The sequence below is a fragment of the Cavia porcellus genome, unplaced genomic scaffold, assembly GCF_034190915.1.
Source record: "Cavia porcellus strain 051 isolate PalLab524CR breed Dunkin Hartley unplaced genomic scaffold, mCavPor4.1 scaffold_7, whole genome shotgun sequence".
NCBI lineage: Eukaryota > Metazoa > Chordata > Mammalia > Rodentia > Caviidae > Cavia > Cavia porcellus.
This window is the reverse complement of record NW_026947490.1, coordinates 96,615,547-96,630,186: the sequence shown is the minus strand read 5'-3', so window position 1 is coordinate 96,630,186 and position 14,640 is coordinate 96,615,547. Positions and strand designations below refer to the sequence as shown.

At 41.9% G+C, this 14,640-nt stretch overlaps 1 protein-coding gene and 1 long non-coding RNA gene across 5 annotated transcripts in view; one reads left to right on the top strand and one right to left on the bottom strand.

Annotated features, from left to right (window-relative positions):
* The window catches only part of Foxo3 (forkhead box O3), a 108,482-nt gene that overhangs the window by 32,110 nt on the left and 61,732 nt on the right, over window positions 1-14,640 (bottom strand). The gene's annotated exons all lie outside the window — the stretch shown is intronic.
* Window positions 10,069-13,946, top strand: LOC134477067 (uncharacterized). Of its 2 annotated transcripts, none has more exons than XR_010048987.1 (4): window positions 10,069-10,372; window positions 11,016-11,049; window positions 11,504-11,788; window positions 13,573-13,946. It is a non-coding gene; the product is annotated as an uncharacterized LOC134477067 (long non-coding RNA). The 2 variants fall into 2 exon arrangements; XR_010048986.1 differs by having other exon boundaries at window positions 10,075-10,372; window positions 11,504-11,685.

Below are 14,640 nucleotides of genomic sequence, written 5' to 3'. Positions count from 1 at the left end.
TTCATGGTCCACTACTTCAGCTTATGATGACTTACAGATGAAACTGGACATCACTTCCCTAGCCAGATTTCTACTCTACCCCTTTATGAATGAGAAGGAACCAGGGTAATTGGATGTGGAAGGAAAGGGAGGTAAGGCACCAGAAAAGACATACACAGCTCAGGTGCTCTGAACCTGCTGGCCCTCGAGGCTTCACGAGGATAAGCCAAGAGTAAAAAGTACCAGAGAAAGCATTCTTCAGACACAGCCATCATGCTGCGTGTCACATCCATGAGCCATCTTTTTCAGCCGTTGCTCAGGGTTGTGATTTGCTTGTGAACACCAGAGCTGAGTGAGCAGTAGGGTTTATTTCTTCTTACTATCCTGTTCTCCCAGACACACAAAAGTAGACCACTTTATGTCTGCCCCTTTCCAGCTCCCTGGCCACCGAGACGCTTCATCTCCAAACAATCCTCACTGTCACACTGCTGAGTTTTGCAGGGTCCAGATCTCTATTGTGGAGCCACTGGCCATTCTCAAGAGGATCTCCTTTGTTCCTTGATTTGGCAATGGATTCTTCTAAATTTAACCTTAGGGGATGCAATGCACAATGTGTGTTCCATGGTTGCCCCCTGATTTATGTGTTTTGAAATTTTGTTGTAGTTTTTTTTCTTTTCTTTTAATCCTTGAAATAAAATGGATTTAGGAAAGAAAAAAAAAAAAAAAAAAAGCTAACTCAGGGGCAATGCTTTCAGGTCTTTGCTCCAGCCACAGTGATTCTGTCCCTTTAACACACATCATGCATGTGGAAACTTAAGATTCTTTCCTCTTTCTACTTTAGCTCTCCCACATAAATTTTCTCCACTCTTTTGACAGTATTTTAACAGCTCTGGGTCCATTAAAAAGGAAAATGGACTAGGCAGTTCCTGTAAACCAAGAGCGAACCCATGCAATACATATTTATATACTCTTTCCAAGTTTCCAAAACAAGAGTTAATTTTCTACCTTATTAACCATGAAGCAGAAGCCTTTGCTATGAAGTACAGAAACCTTGCGTGCTTTCACGAGCCACAGTTGTAACTGCTGATTTAAGCCAGATATGTTCTGGTTCAGAGGAAATTGGTTATTTTCTTTTCCCTTATTTCTTTTCCCTTTGCTCTTGGACAACCTAGTTCCATTTTGGCAAAAGGAAGAGTTTATTTACTATGGTGTTCACAGGCATCTACACGTCCAGTGCCTCTGGAATGACTCTGTATGTTGCCACATGCCCAAATAATGTTTTCTTTGAGAAATAATTATCAATTAGAGTGCAATAAAACGGGCAAGCAATTCTCTACTCACGTTGTGTGGTATTTTGGCCACGAAACACAGCAAGCTTTTTGTGGGGATTCCTTACATCCATCAGAAAACTACTCTACTCTGCTCTGATGCCATTTGTGGACATGCACAGAAAAGATCACAGACAGCCACGAGGAAATCAGAGTCAATCCAACACACTACTTTGGCAACAGGAAACCAGCACAGGCATTTCAGATACAACAAAGGATGTGGATCATGTGATAAAGACTGTAGTAATAAAAAGTTATTAAAACAATTTCCAAATAATCAGTCTGTAGAGCTTTCAGTGTACGGTAACTGTCAACAGAATTTGTCAGAAGTCATTATTTTAAAATACTAGTATTTTAAACAAAGAACTCTGGTAAACAGGTTTTAGTTTGTCTAAATTTATAATAAAAACACAAGACAAAACAAGGTTTAAAATTTAAGTACTATTTAGACTTTTAGAAAGTACTATTTTTCTATTCTCCACTTGATAGCTCTTTAGTACTATGTTTGCTAACGATTATTAAACTATTCCTTGGAAGGAAAAAGTGTGTAAGATATGGACAGATCACATAAAGAAGACCCAACAAGGGAACTGGAAAGATTTAGGAATGAAAGTGAGGCTCCCCTTCCCTTTTATCCTGAGGATGCCTGGCACATGGAAGACCCCAGTGCATCACGCTACACCACACAGTACATCACACGCCTGAAAGGTGAATTTCTCCCTCCTTCTTCTTTAGCTAGACCTGCTATGTGAGTTTGGCACCTATTACATGCGGAAGGCCAGCTCCAGATTCTCCATCTTTGAATTCCACCTCTCATGTCAAATCACAGTGATAAAGTATCAGATTTAAATAAATTAGGCTGTCTGCCTTAAACTTCAAAAGCATTTACAGGCTCAAAATGTGGATATTTTCATTCTATTAGAAGCCGCTCTCATGTTACAAGTGGACTACACAATTCAATTGTGGTCATAGAGAATATTTTATTTTAAGATTCAGGGTATCTTGACGGATGGGAAAATGAGCATTCAGATTCACTGACCGGAGTGTTAAGTGCAAAGTTTTTGGAAAGAATTTATCAGTATCTGTTGGTATTAAAATGTACACAAGTTTTTGACTCAGCGGAACAGACCACTCCATTCTCCTTTTTTCCCCTAAGAGATGGCTGATTTTCAGATGGGCACCGGGAAATGACTCCACTTTTCTCACCTTCCTTGAAGTAGGATGTGGCCGTGTGGCTGAACTCTGGAAGAAGAACGACGTGGAAGTGGAGCTCTTTGGAACTTTTAGGGAGACTGCCGACTCGGTGAGAGTCTCCTGCTTTCCCACCTTGTGAACTACAGTTGGATGGACCATGAAGGGACCCTGAGAATAAAAACCACCTGCTGAGATCTGACGATAAAAACTACCAAGTGGGCCAGTTAAGAGAGCGCGCCTCGTTGGCTGTTTATAATGGCCACGTCAGCCGCAGACTGCGCTTTGTTGTTAAAAAACAAAACCCAATGAACAAATCGTAGGGCATTCTGTGTTACCCAGGTTAGCCTGGAATTTCTGGGTTCAAGTGATCCTTTTGCCTCAACTTCCCGAGCAACTGAGACAATCGGCAGACACTACTGTGTCTGGCTCTAGCCGTCTTTTGGGGGGCATGTTTGTAGTACCTAATGACCACACTCTTGGTGAGGACTGGGCACATGTACCAACATTACAATTCTTTTTATCTGTCTTCCTTTCTTTTCCCCATTTCTGGATCCCTTTTACATGAGAAAAATTCAGTATTAAATTTGGGTTCTCTGTCATACATAACCAAGTTTAATCCAGGCAGACTTAGCAACTCTAGTTTTAGAAACTAACCTTACTAATAAATCCTTCTGCATGTGGTTTCTGTGTATATACTTTCTATGCATTCTCTTTGCAAATATTGGATTCCTAACAAGCTAATTATAGAAGCCCGAGTATTAATAATGGTGATTAGAGGGTTCAGTTCACATTAAGTATGATAATATAATACAAACACCAAGCAAGAAAAGACTTATGCATCTGCCTCCCACCTATCTTAATGAATGTGTCATCAGGCACTTGGGAAGCACTTTTCAGTGACTAACTACTTGTGTAAGCACTGAACACTGTCACCCTCCCAAGTTACAGACTAGGCAGGGCAGGCTATAATCCTCCTGGCCCCAAAGTCTGATACAGCAGTCCCTAAGGATCGGGACTCAGCACATTTGGAACTGAAGAGGCTGTGTTACAATAAGCTTCTTACCACTTCTTGTTCTAAGTGAACTTGGATTTCAAGGGAAAAAGTACTTCTGGGGATTCAAGACATAAAAATGAATCATAGGAAAGATGGCCCAGAGACACTGTGGTCTTAACTTTCATGGTAACAAAATATATAAGGCTATTTCTGCCAATTATGAGAAATAGATCTGGGCTACTATCTTGGAAATAATTTTTACACAACTATCAGAAAATAACATCACTAGCCAGTGAGCCCATAAATATTACAGCATAATGTCATAACCTGCACAAAGGTTTATACTCTTCTGACTCTGAAGCAGTATGAAATGAGCAGAAAGACAGATTCCATTCAAGGCCAGAGCATCAAATTAAAAAAAAAAAAAAGCTACCCAATTAAAAAAATCAATAGTCTCATATCTTGACATTGTGGGATAGCACCCAATAACCTGTTAAAAATTCTGTATTCCCACTGAATCATATTGTGGTCAGTTACCCTTCGCTTAAATAAATTTTCAAAAATCAGGAAATCAGTAAATGAATATTTTGTACAGTTATTCCAGTATTCTGAATAACGACGCTATGTACATAAAAATAAAAACCTCAGCACATTAAGACACTACGTGACTGTCTGAATTTTCCATGTGTACCAGCTTAAGAAGGCCTCGTGAACAGGGAAGCACTATGAACTCTTCACCGTGCTGCCCAGTTTAGTCAAGACGCATACGCTGGGAAAACAACCCTAAACATTCGCCCTAAAAGAAGAGATGGCGAATTTATTCAGAGGAAAGGAGGTTACCCGGAAGGTGACACTTCCTATTACACACATTTACTCCCTGAGGCCTGAATGAGAGGGCAAAAGCTATTTCAGAGCTAATCTATCCTTCTCTACACCTGGTTACCTCCCTGACACACTAACTGAGACCATTCCTGCCCCTTCATAAGCAAATCTGTGAGGCTGCCATGTGCCGTAACATCCCTGCTCAGGGGAGCTCAGGGGAAGGCCCTGGGCCACGTCTGCCAGCTTCTCTGGTGTCCCTGAGAGCCTTTACCACAGAGCAGAGCACTTCGCAGACACCATCTTTCATTAAACTACAAGTATACTCATGAAAAACTTTAAAGTGGGGGAAAAATCCAAATTACAATAAACGTCTGATACACTCATAACAGTCTGGAAAGTGATTTTAGTTTATTAAAATATTTTCCTTTGGTATAATGCCCTACACTTGAGTCCCAATTTCCATAGCTTAGGAATTCAAGAAAAGCATCCAAGATACCTCATCCGCATTGCTTCACAGGACTTAATATCTAGGGCTTCCTTTGGTCTTCTGATTATGAACTTTGTAGATTTCAGGATTTCAGCGTGACTGTGGCACGGTTCCAGAAGATATCCTCTGACGCAGGATCTAGGTTGCCGTGGTGGAAGGGACCGTCGTGAGGGGGCAGCTGCTGCCCTGGCCTCAGCTAACCGGGAAGACGTGCAGGGGGCCATTCAAACAGGTGCTTTCTGAGGTCCTCTCTGCCTCAGATGTACAAACACAGTCTCTGTGTCCCATTCACAGATTTCACAATTTCACAGGGGAAAAGGAGCCGTAAGTGACAGACATGATTAAAACAAGTATGTATGTAATTACAAAGTGTGAAAAGTGTTCCCAAGGAAAACAATCGAGCACCACAAAAGCAAAGAGTGAGGTGGGCTGGGCAGACCTAAGGCTTGCATTGTAAAGTTAAGAAAGACCTAGACAGAGTACAAGCCATCAAGGAATGAAAGTCACCCGATTGGAGGACACACGCAGAGGGAGACAGGGACAAGGAACACCTGAAAGGTTCCCCCCAAGTCATGAAGTGAGGTAGATGACAGGAACTAGGCAAAAGACAGTGAACAAGAAAGAGCTCCAGACAAAAAAGAAGGAGACTGAAGACAGCCCCCAAGATTTGGCAACAAGAGTTTATCTAACAGTAGTCTTCGGGGAGTGCCAGGGGCAGAGGCCGAGGACGATGGCAGCAATGGATCACCAGTGACAACAGTAAGCTAATATACTGAAGGGCATACATCCCAAGAACTGTTTTAAAGCCTAAATCAGTAAGGGCACATTTGTTATCTGGCCAATGACAAAACTGAAGTTTGCAGAAACCCGTCTAAAAGCACATGGATGAGAGCTCAAAGATCTAGCCTGACCCCAAGCACAGTGCAATGAGGAACTCAGGAGAGGAGAGGGACCAGAACTCAGAGCCTACAGAGGTCTGGTGGTATTCTGTCCCTTAAGTCTCATGCTAGCTTTTGCCAACAGAGGACCCAAGATGGGACAAAAGAATTCTACGAGCTGTACTAATAAGTACAGGCTCTTCCTAAAGGCCCACAGGTTAAAGGCTTGATCCCCAGGCCAACACACTATTGGGAGGTGGAGGGACTTTTCAGAAGTGGGTTCTACAAAGAGGTGTTTAGTCATGGAGGTGTGCCCTTGAAGTTGCACTAGCAACTGTGGTCCCTTCCTCTTTTTCAAGCCCCAGATTTGAGGTGAGCTGCTTTGTTCCATCACAAATTCCCTGCAGAGGTATCTGCCTTGCCTGTTCTAGGTGGATGTGAAGGCAGAAAGATCGCCGAGTTTTGAAAATAAGATGAAATCTTAGAAGAAATCAATGGAATCAACCAACCACGGACTGAACTCTCCCAAACTGTGAGCCCAAATTAATCTTTCTTCTTAAATTGATTACCTCAGGTTTTTGTCATAGCAAAAGAAAACTGACTAAACATACTACCGTATCAGCACACAATGAACTACCATTCAGTCCTTCCACGGGCTAGTGTGCTCCTGGAGGTATACTTTGATGGCATCACACTTTTCACCTATGAAAGATGCCTGAGAATTATTGCATCTTAGAGACAACCTGAGGAGCAGACACAGCTGACCTCTGTCATATAGGGTCCGGCCTCCATCCCTGAAATATCTGCAGCTCCACACCGGGGGGTGCCTCTTATACTTAGAGGGCACCACTGCCACACGCTGGGTAGGGCAAAGCAACACAAAACACAGAACAGTCTTGTGTCTCTTCTCCCCTGCTATAGTATGGTCAGAATACAATTTGAGTACCCTGAAGAAATCACTGGACTGCTGTAGAAAGGTTCTCTTCATTTCAAAACCAGGAATACAAACAAGAAGCAAGTAAAAGAGTAGCTGATCTCTCCTGCGTCCTGCAATCCCGCTGCCTTCACTTTCCCCTGGAACAGATTTTCGGTATCTGAAGAGGCAGTGCTAATTTCGGAAGGGATCCTAATATTCAAAACAAGCAGGCAAGCTATGGGACTTGGCTGGTCTCTCTAACCGTTTCCATTCCCTGGGCTCTTCCTTGTTCTTTCTTCCTCCAGCCAGTTTAATTTACAGTAAGTCTAAAAAGGCTGAGCTGGCCAGAGGTAAAGGATTTAATATTTACAAACTAAAACTGCAAAAATGAACTAAAAATGAACATCAGCATTACACAAAAAGTGGAATGAAATGAAACTCTTTTGATAGTAAAGTTTTCTGTATACATTACAAAAAAGGTGGCCCCAAAACATAGGCAAAGGAGAATTTGAAGATCTATTTGCATTTTATGACTTAGTGTTTTAAGATTCACAGTAGAGGACATACAAATTCTAAAGGTAAGGAACTTAGGTATACTCAATTGTACATATTTTTGTTCTGGATTCTTACAATGAACACAATTTATAAGCAAAGACCAGAAACAAACTGCAATAGAAACAAAAACTAATGTAGCATTAGTTAGAGATGAATTAGCTTCATGAACCACTAACTGGACTTTTATAAGATCATAAACTGGACTCAGCTGGACAAAAACCATGCAATACTACTTGTCCTAAACAATGCAAATTAAGAGTTTAAATTACAGTATCTTCTTGCCATACACAAATTATTTAAAATTTTCAAGATCTTTTGGTATTTCCAAGACTTGAATTTGGAGGGAGTTGTTGAACTTTCAGTCTTTAATTTTTTCCTGATCACCAAAGTAATAGAAACTTATTCTACAATTCAGGCAAGATAAGAAAAAACATCATGTAATTGATCTTTTGGATACAACCTCTATAGACCCTGCTACTTGGTTTCTATAGTTCTTTGTTTTTATGAATGAACACCCTTCATGCTGTCTTGATCAACACTGTATCAGCAGCAGCTTCACCCTCTTAAGTATATTTCTTAAGCGTATTATTCATTGTTTAGTTGTGTACTGCTCTCAAAGTCTTAATTAGTAAGGCTCCATACTTCAAGTGCCTTGTGTCCTTGAATTCTCCCTAAATTTCATGCAGAATACAGAACATCAGTACATATGCGGAATGTTTTTTCACTTAGCCCATCTGTGTGGCCAAGTCTTAATATGCTGAGTAGCATTTGCACTCAAGGTACAGAGTTTCTTTTTTAGCTAGAGTTCATTCTTTATAAAGATTTTGATGGCTGTTACTCTGTGCATGCACATGTGTGTGACAGACACCACACGTATCATCCTTGAGGACATCGCTCACAAACTTATTTGAATGGTTGCTTACATACCCGCCTGTCCTCAACCTCATCCTACCTACCAAGGGAGCAGCTAAGCCCACTATGGGCAAGAAAACACCTTTAAAAAACAGGAAGGTGAAGTAAACCTTTAAGTTGTATCAAGCACTTATTATAACACTGTCTAGTTTATTATCCTATTTGATACAGAAGAAAAATAGTACAGAGAAATTGGGACAGAATTTTAGCATAGGAAGAGAGTTCAGAGCTCATCCAACCCAGTGATTTCCAACTGAGGTTCCCTTAGAACCGTACACACAACAAAAACAGACCAACTCACTAAAACTCAAGGCATCAATTTTCTAAACTGCTTTCTAAAGTACTTACAGAAATGTTCTAATAGTATTAATAAGAATGCTGAGGTTCTATAATTGATAATGAAATATGTTAGATTAACTCAGTAATTTATGTTCAAAGCCATTTTACTTTATGCAAGTCATTTTAAGGAAATCAAACTCAGCTAAAACGATCATCTCATATTGAAAAATTGAGTTTCAAATTAGTAAAAATGAGTCACTCGATACTTACAACAGCACCCAGCAATACTAGCGCAAAATACATATCTGCTGAATGAGCAAATGAATTAATAAGATTCATCAACTTCATAGAAAAACACAGCATAGATGTTCTCAATCACAGCAGCACAAAGGAAGATACCCAGAAGGCATTATTACAGTATACAGTATGATTCATCACCCGAATTTTATGTACGTGTACCCACTGTACATATGAAATCTTGAAGGATCCAAAAATTCCAAACTGATAGAATATCCTAAATATGCTAGATAATGGATGATAAAACTTCATATAACTTAAAATGATGAAAACAAGCCCACGTGAAATGCTGACATCTGTAAGTGATGAAGCACGTACCTCTGTGAATTTATTTGGTATATACTTAGTACTCATACAAGTACGCCGTTTACCATCTGTGATCCAAGTTGTGCAACAGCTTTACGCATTCAGTACCCTGAGAGGTCCACAAGAGGAAGCACGTGGCCAAGTGGGCTGGGACTAACCATTTCAGTTCAGCCTAAATGCACCGTGCCTGGCAGCACCTGAAAAATGCCCCTGGTCCACTACCCACAGCCTGCTTGTTACCTTCCAGGACCGTTCCCTCATTTCTTCTTTCTGGGAGCACACATACACATCTCTTCCTTCAAATTTCCACTAGAAACCAGTGAGACTGGCTCTGCCCTACTCAGACCACTGCTGTGATGCCCTGTTTTAGAAACAGAACCATTTTACCCTGGGTGATCTGCTGCTTTGAGCAGTCTCTGTTTCACGGGTATATGGGTTTTTGTTCCGTGCTGCCTCTCCCTCGTGGACTGAGGAGTAAGTTTCCTACTTTTTTTTGTACCTCAGCATGACTGGCACAGTTTGATAATACAGGGTGGCATTCAATTAATATTTAGAAAAGGTAAAATTTACAGCTTTGTGCTATTAGACCAGACTTATCATGTATTAATCGACCAAATTTTGTCCTCTTAAAATTGGTGTGTACTTTTCAAGAAAAACTAGCCTGCACTTAAATTATTCAAACTAAATGTAAAAGGAAGGTGCTCAAGTAACCGCAGTAGCTGGATTTGGGGGGGGGGGTAATAGGGGAGGGGTTCAGCCAGAAGCAAATCCAAACCTGTCTGAGTCAAGGTCCAGCTCCACCTGTTCCTTTCAGAAGAGCCTCTGCCACTGCTGACACCAGAGATCACTTGTGGCACCCAGTTTCATCCCAGGAAACACTGAGAGTGGACTACAGTAAGAAAACAATCTTATATCTGGCTACAAACTGAGATCTAGATTTTATTTATCATATCACATATTTTATGTACCTGGAGATGAAAAATTTCCCCCAACATCAAAAAGTTAACTGCTTAAATAGTACAGTGTCCCATGGAGCTCTTATCTCCTCGGGAGAGGGTGTGTTTTGCACATGAAAGGAGCCGGGATTTGACCTCACCCGATGCAGCTGTGGGAGCAGGATAAGGGAGGATCCCAGTCTTGAGGTCAGAGGAGTAAACCGGTACAGGCCTACAGGCATCTCCAAAGAGAAAAGGCAGATGCTGAGGTTATCTTTCCTCTTGGCCAACTACCATGAAAGGTCCCCTGTTATAAGCCAGTGTGAGCTCAGCCTCCCAGCATGGCCATCTAGACGGTGCCAATGTCCCAGCATATAAGGAAGGATCATGGCCTGTGAAAACGAGCATGCTGGACACCATCAGGCTGGACACGGTGCCTCCTCTAGCCCTCTTCCATCTAAAGATTAGCGGAACTTCAGGAATAACTGAGGTGAGAGAAATTACCACCTACTTTTTCTAAAAAGCCTGGGCCTCTAATCTAAAAACAGTTGCCTTTAAAAATGGCCACTGCTCTACTGGATTCTGTTGTTCCTCTTTGTCATGACCACTACTAACAGGGGGGAAACCCGCAAAACCTCAGATGCTTACACCTGGAAAAATCACTGGGCCAGAGGGAAGAGGCTGGGAACCACAGCTCTTTGTTGCTGGAGTTAATTTTCAATATCACTTCCATAGAATCTACAGTGTCGGAGGTGTAAGCCCCTTTATGTTACCCTCAGGGCAAACTCACTGCTGCAGAGCTGTGAGCAGTATCTGGTAAACTGAAGCAGGCTGGACAGTCACACACTGGCCAAGGCGTGCCCAGGATCTACGGCCCCTTCCTCTGATCCCAAAGAGTGCTCTTGTCCATACCACCGCTTTTCAAATTTTATATTCAGCAGCAGAATCCTTTTCACAGATGAAATCCTGAGCAAAATTTGATGTATAAAGCAAATGAAAATTGAAATGCTCGGGCTTTTCCCAATTCTGGTTGTCACTAGAATTGGATGAGATTCGAATTAAATTTAATGGTGAAGTTCAATGTTGACCTTATAGAGAAATTTGATTCCTGTTTTGCTCAATTTGGTTTGCAGCCAGAATCATGTAAAGAATTCATCGTGAACCAAGGTGGGTATCTATGTTCCCATGAAACCGATCAGAGGTTAATCACATCATTCAATTACTGTCTGCTATTCTGAGGGAAGATTAAGGGCCAGATTTAGACACTCTACATCCCTAACAGAGTGCAAACAAGGCAACTTTAGGACAAGGTCTGCCTGGTTTCTAGTTTGATTCCAGCTCTCTAACTCTGTGTCCAACTGTGTCACTGGATCCATCCATATCTCAAGAGACCACTGATTCATGGAAGTCAGACTTCAACATAAAATTTTTTCAAATGGTGTTAAACCAGCAAGACAAGAGACACGGAAGTAAGGACAAGAAAAGTAATCTTGCCACTAACAGACATTTCCCTTCAATATCTCAAATTATTAAAGGAAGACATAAAACTATAAACTATAATAAAAGACAAAGGCCATGCAGCAGAACATGCCTACCACTCATAAAACCCCTTCTTCTGCAGATCCCTTTATAAGACTGCTCAGGATTTAAAGGGAGGTGGCTCAATGGGACTGCCTGAGAAGGTGCTACAGAGCCACCCAAGTATCACTCAAATTCTTCCAGCGAATGCTAATAAGGCTGTTTCAATAGAGACCATGAAATTATCAGTCTGCAAGAGCTCCATTTCCTGTGGTTTCTTATCTGGTAAATATTGAAGAGGAGATGTCATGTGGGGTGATCAGCTCACTCCAGTCCCCATCCTTGCAAGCTCTGGGACCATGCCCTGAGCCCTTCATCCAGATGGAGGGTAGGTACTTCTGAGTATGCGTGGTGATGAAGGGCTGGGCTGGACTGGGCTGACCTAGTCCCTTTTTCTGTAAAACTCAGGATACTGGCTTTCAAATACTGGTGCTAAAACCACAAGGCCCTGGGACTCAGACCCTACCTCATGGACTTCCTTCTAGTCCATGCAGGCTCAACCCTAGGCCAGTTCTGATTAGTACAATGTTGAGCTTTTAAGACTTGCTGGGTTTTGCTTTCCCTTTGCTAAATGAGCTCTCACCAGATCCCACTGGCAGGTCTAGTGATGAGACAGCCAACAAGTGAATACCACATCTCTGCTCCCTGTGGGCTTAAACTAACACTTCAGGTGTGCACAGCACATGTGTGCATGACCTCCGACATCTATAAGGACACTCAGACACACAGACTGGGCACAAGATTGCTTCAGTCTCTGGATCTCTCCCCCCAGAAGCAGGGAGCAGGCAAGAGGTACTGGTCACATTTTCAAAGCAGCCTGGCAATCAGTCTCAGAACAGATTTCTCACTGTCCTAACCGAGGGCCTGCCTGGAGGCTGACAGCTGAGCCAGCTAATCCTGCCGCTTTGGTGGGGGAAGGCTGACACAGGAGCACACAGCTAGCCAATCCAGAGAGAAACATCCTTCTCTTCGCTGAAAAGTCTTATCTAGGGACCCAGCTGTTACAGGCAAACACTGTGTTCTTTTTTTTTTTTTTTCAAATGAAGTTTTAAAACACATTTGTTAGCACATTTGTAGTACGTAATGTTTGCATTCTTCATGGGGAGCTGGTACACATACATACTACATCTTTATTTTTTTTTTCATTCTCTTTCTTTTTCCTTCTCTGGCCCCAACGTAAATACTATGTACTGCAAACATGTACAGACACTGTGCGTTTTAAAAATATTCCTTTTTCTTGTTGTTTCTAAATACTCAAGTCATTGTAACCAAGTCATCCTATGACCTGGCCTAATCCCTCTGACAAAGGCTACATAGTACCTCAGCATGTTCCAAAAACACAAATTCTGGTGTATTTCATCCCCTTGAATCCTGGGCCTTCCCTGGCTCCTGACCCATGAGGGCTCTGTCCCTGTCACATAATGGTAGCAGGAATCACTAGGAATCAAGTGACTGGCTATTTCCCCACCCCACGCTCTGGGTACAATGCCTCAACAGAAAGAAAAGGTGCCTTAGTACCTCAGTACAGCCAGCACCTCCTACAGCTAAGCTAATGACATGCCTAACAGGATTTCTTACAGACCATTATCCTTTATTGTGATATATTTTTAAAAGTTACACAGAAAATAACACACATCTAGGTATCCACTGCTCAGCTTTAACAAATCTTAACATTTTGCAATATAAGCTCCAAATAACTTTTTAAAGGAATAAAATATTAGAGACACAAGTAAAACACCTTATGTTCATTCCATTTCTTATCTATCATCCTGGCAGTTAATCACTATCCTAAAGTTAGTATTTCTACTATTTATCTAAGATTTAATTATTACTACATGTGTACATATGCATAAAGATCTGCATGTTTTAAAACTTTTTTTTATATAGATGGTACCATGTTATGTATACTGTTATATAACTTGTATTTTGCTCAATTTTTTAAAAAAATTTGCTATTGGAAAGTTTACAAGATATGCAAAAGAAAAGGAGTGCTATAAAATACCCATGTATTCCTCACCTAGCTTCATGGCCAATCTTAACTAGATACAGTTACCATCCCTCTCTCGGCCCTCCAATCACTGAAACGAATTCCATACTTTATAATTTTTAAAGGTTTAGTTTGTGTTGCAGCTGGCTGGCTTTCTGCAAAGCAGCAAAGCGGGCGGCGATAGGGAGCTCTAGCACGCAGCACAACCTCAACCATCCTGGGAGTGACGGCCAAAGCACTAGCAGATGACGGCAGTGGGACCCAAAGGACACGGGCTGTGCCAGGCCCAGGGTCTCAGTGGGAGCTTCCTTCTCCTCTCCCGGCGGCTCTGGGAAAAGGCCATCTCTGAACCCTCCCATGACCCGCTACCTTCGCCGGCACTCAGCTCAGGCTTATCCTCTTGTCATCAGAGAGAAGCCTCCTCTTTCCCCTTCTTTCATGTACTCAGTATCTGTTACATCTTTTAAATATTAAATTTATATATCCACATGGAACAGCAGTTGCTAATGTTTACCAAGTGTTTTCTTTGTGGAAGTCATTTTTTTCATGCCTTGCATTGCATTGTTAATCCATCTTACAGATGAGGAAGCTCTGGCACATAGGAATTAGTAACTCCTCACTATGAAACAGCCTATCAACAGAACCGTGCACTGAGCCCAGACAGGCAGGCTCCAAGGCCCACAGAGCAACTCACTCTGCTTCCTTAGCTAACAGACCTGCGCCACTGAGCGGTAAAGAAGCCATGCACGCTGGTATTTGCAGACAAAGTTCCACTAGCAAGAATGCAGTGAAAACCTGAGGAGCCAAGCTAGACTGAAGGTTGTCTGTGGACTACTCTGGAAAGCTGATTCTCGGCTCTAGGGCATGCAACTTTTCTTTTGAAGAAGTCCCAACCGATCTGACTTCTGTGTAAGACAGTGAAAAATAGTACAAAGGTATACAAAAGCCATTCATCTGTTCAGCCTCTCCCTGAACTTTATACTCCCAACAGCCACTTAAAAACAGGGAACAGAAAGAGAGTAAAGCCTGCTCTTATTAAGGCCTCAGAGCACGTGACCGACCTTCATCATGAGAATTGGCAATGCCATGTCAAAGAGCACATTGTACTGCATGCACAAAAGGGGGCAGAATTATACTGACCTAAGGATTTGACCTTCAGGCAGCAAATACATCAAAACTTGGTCTCCTAACAA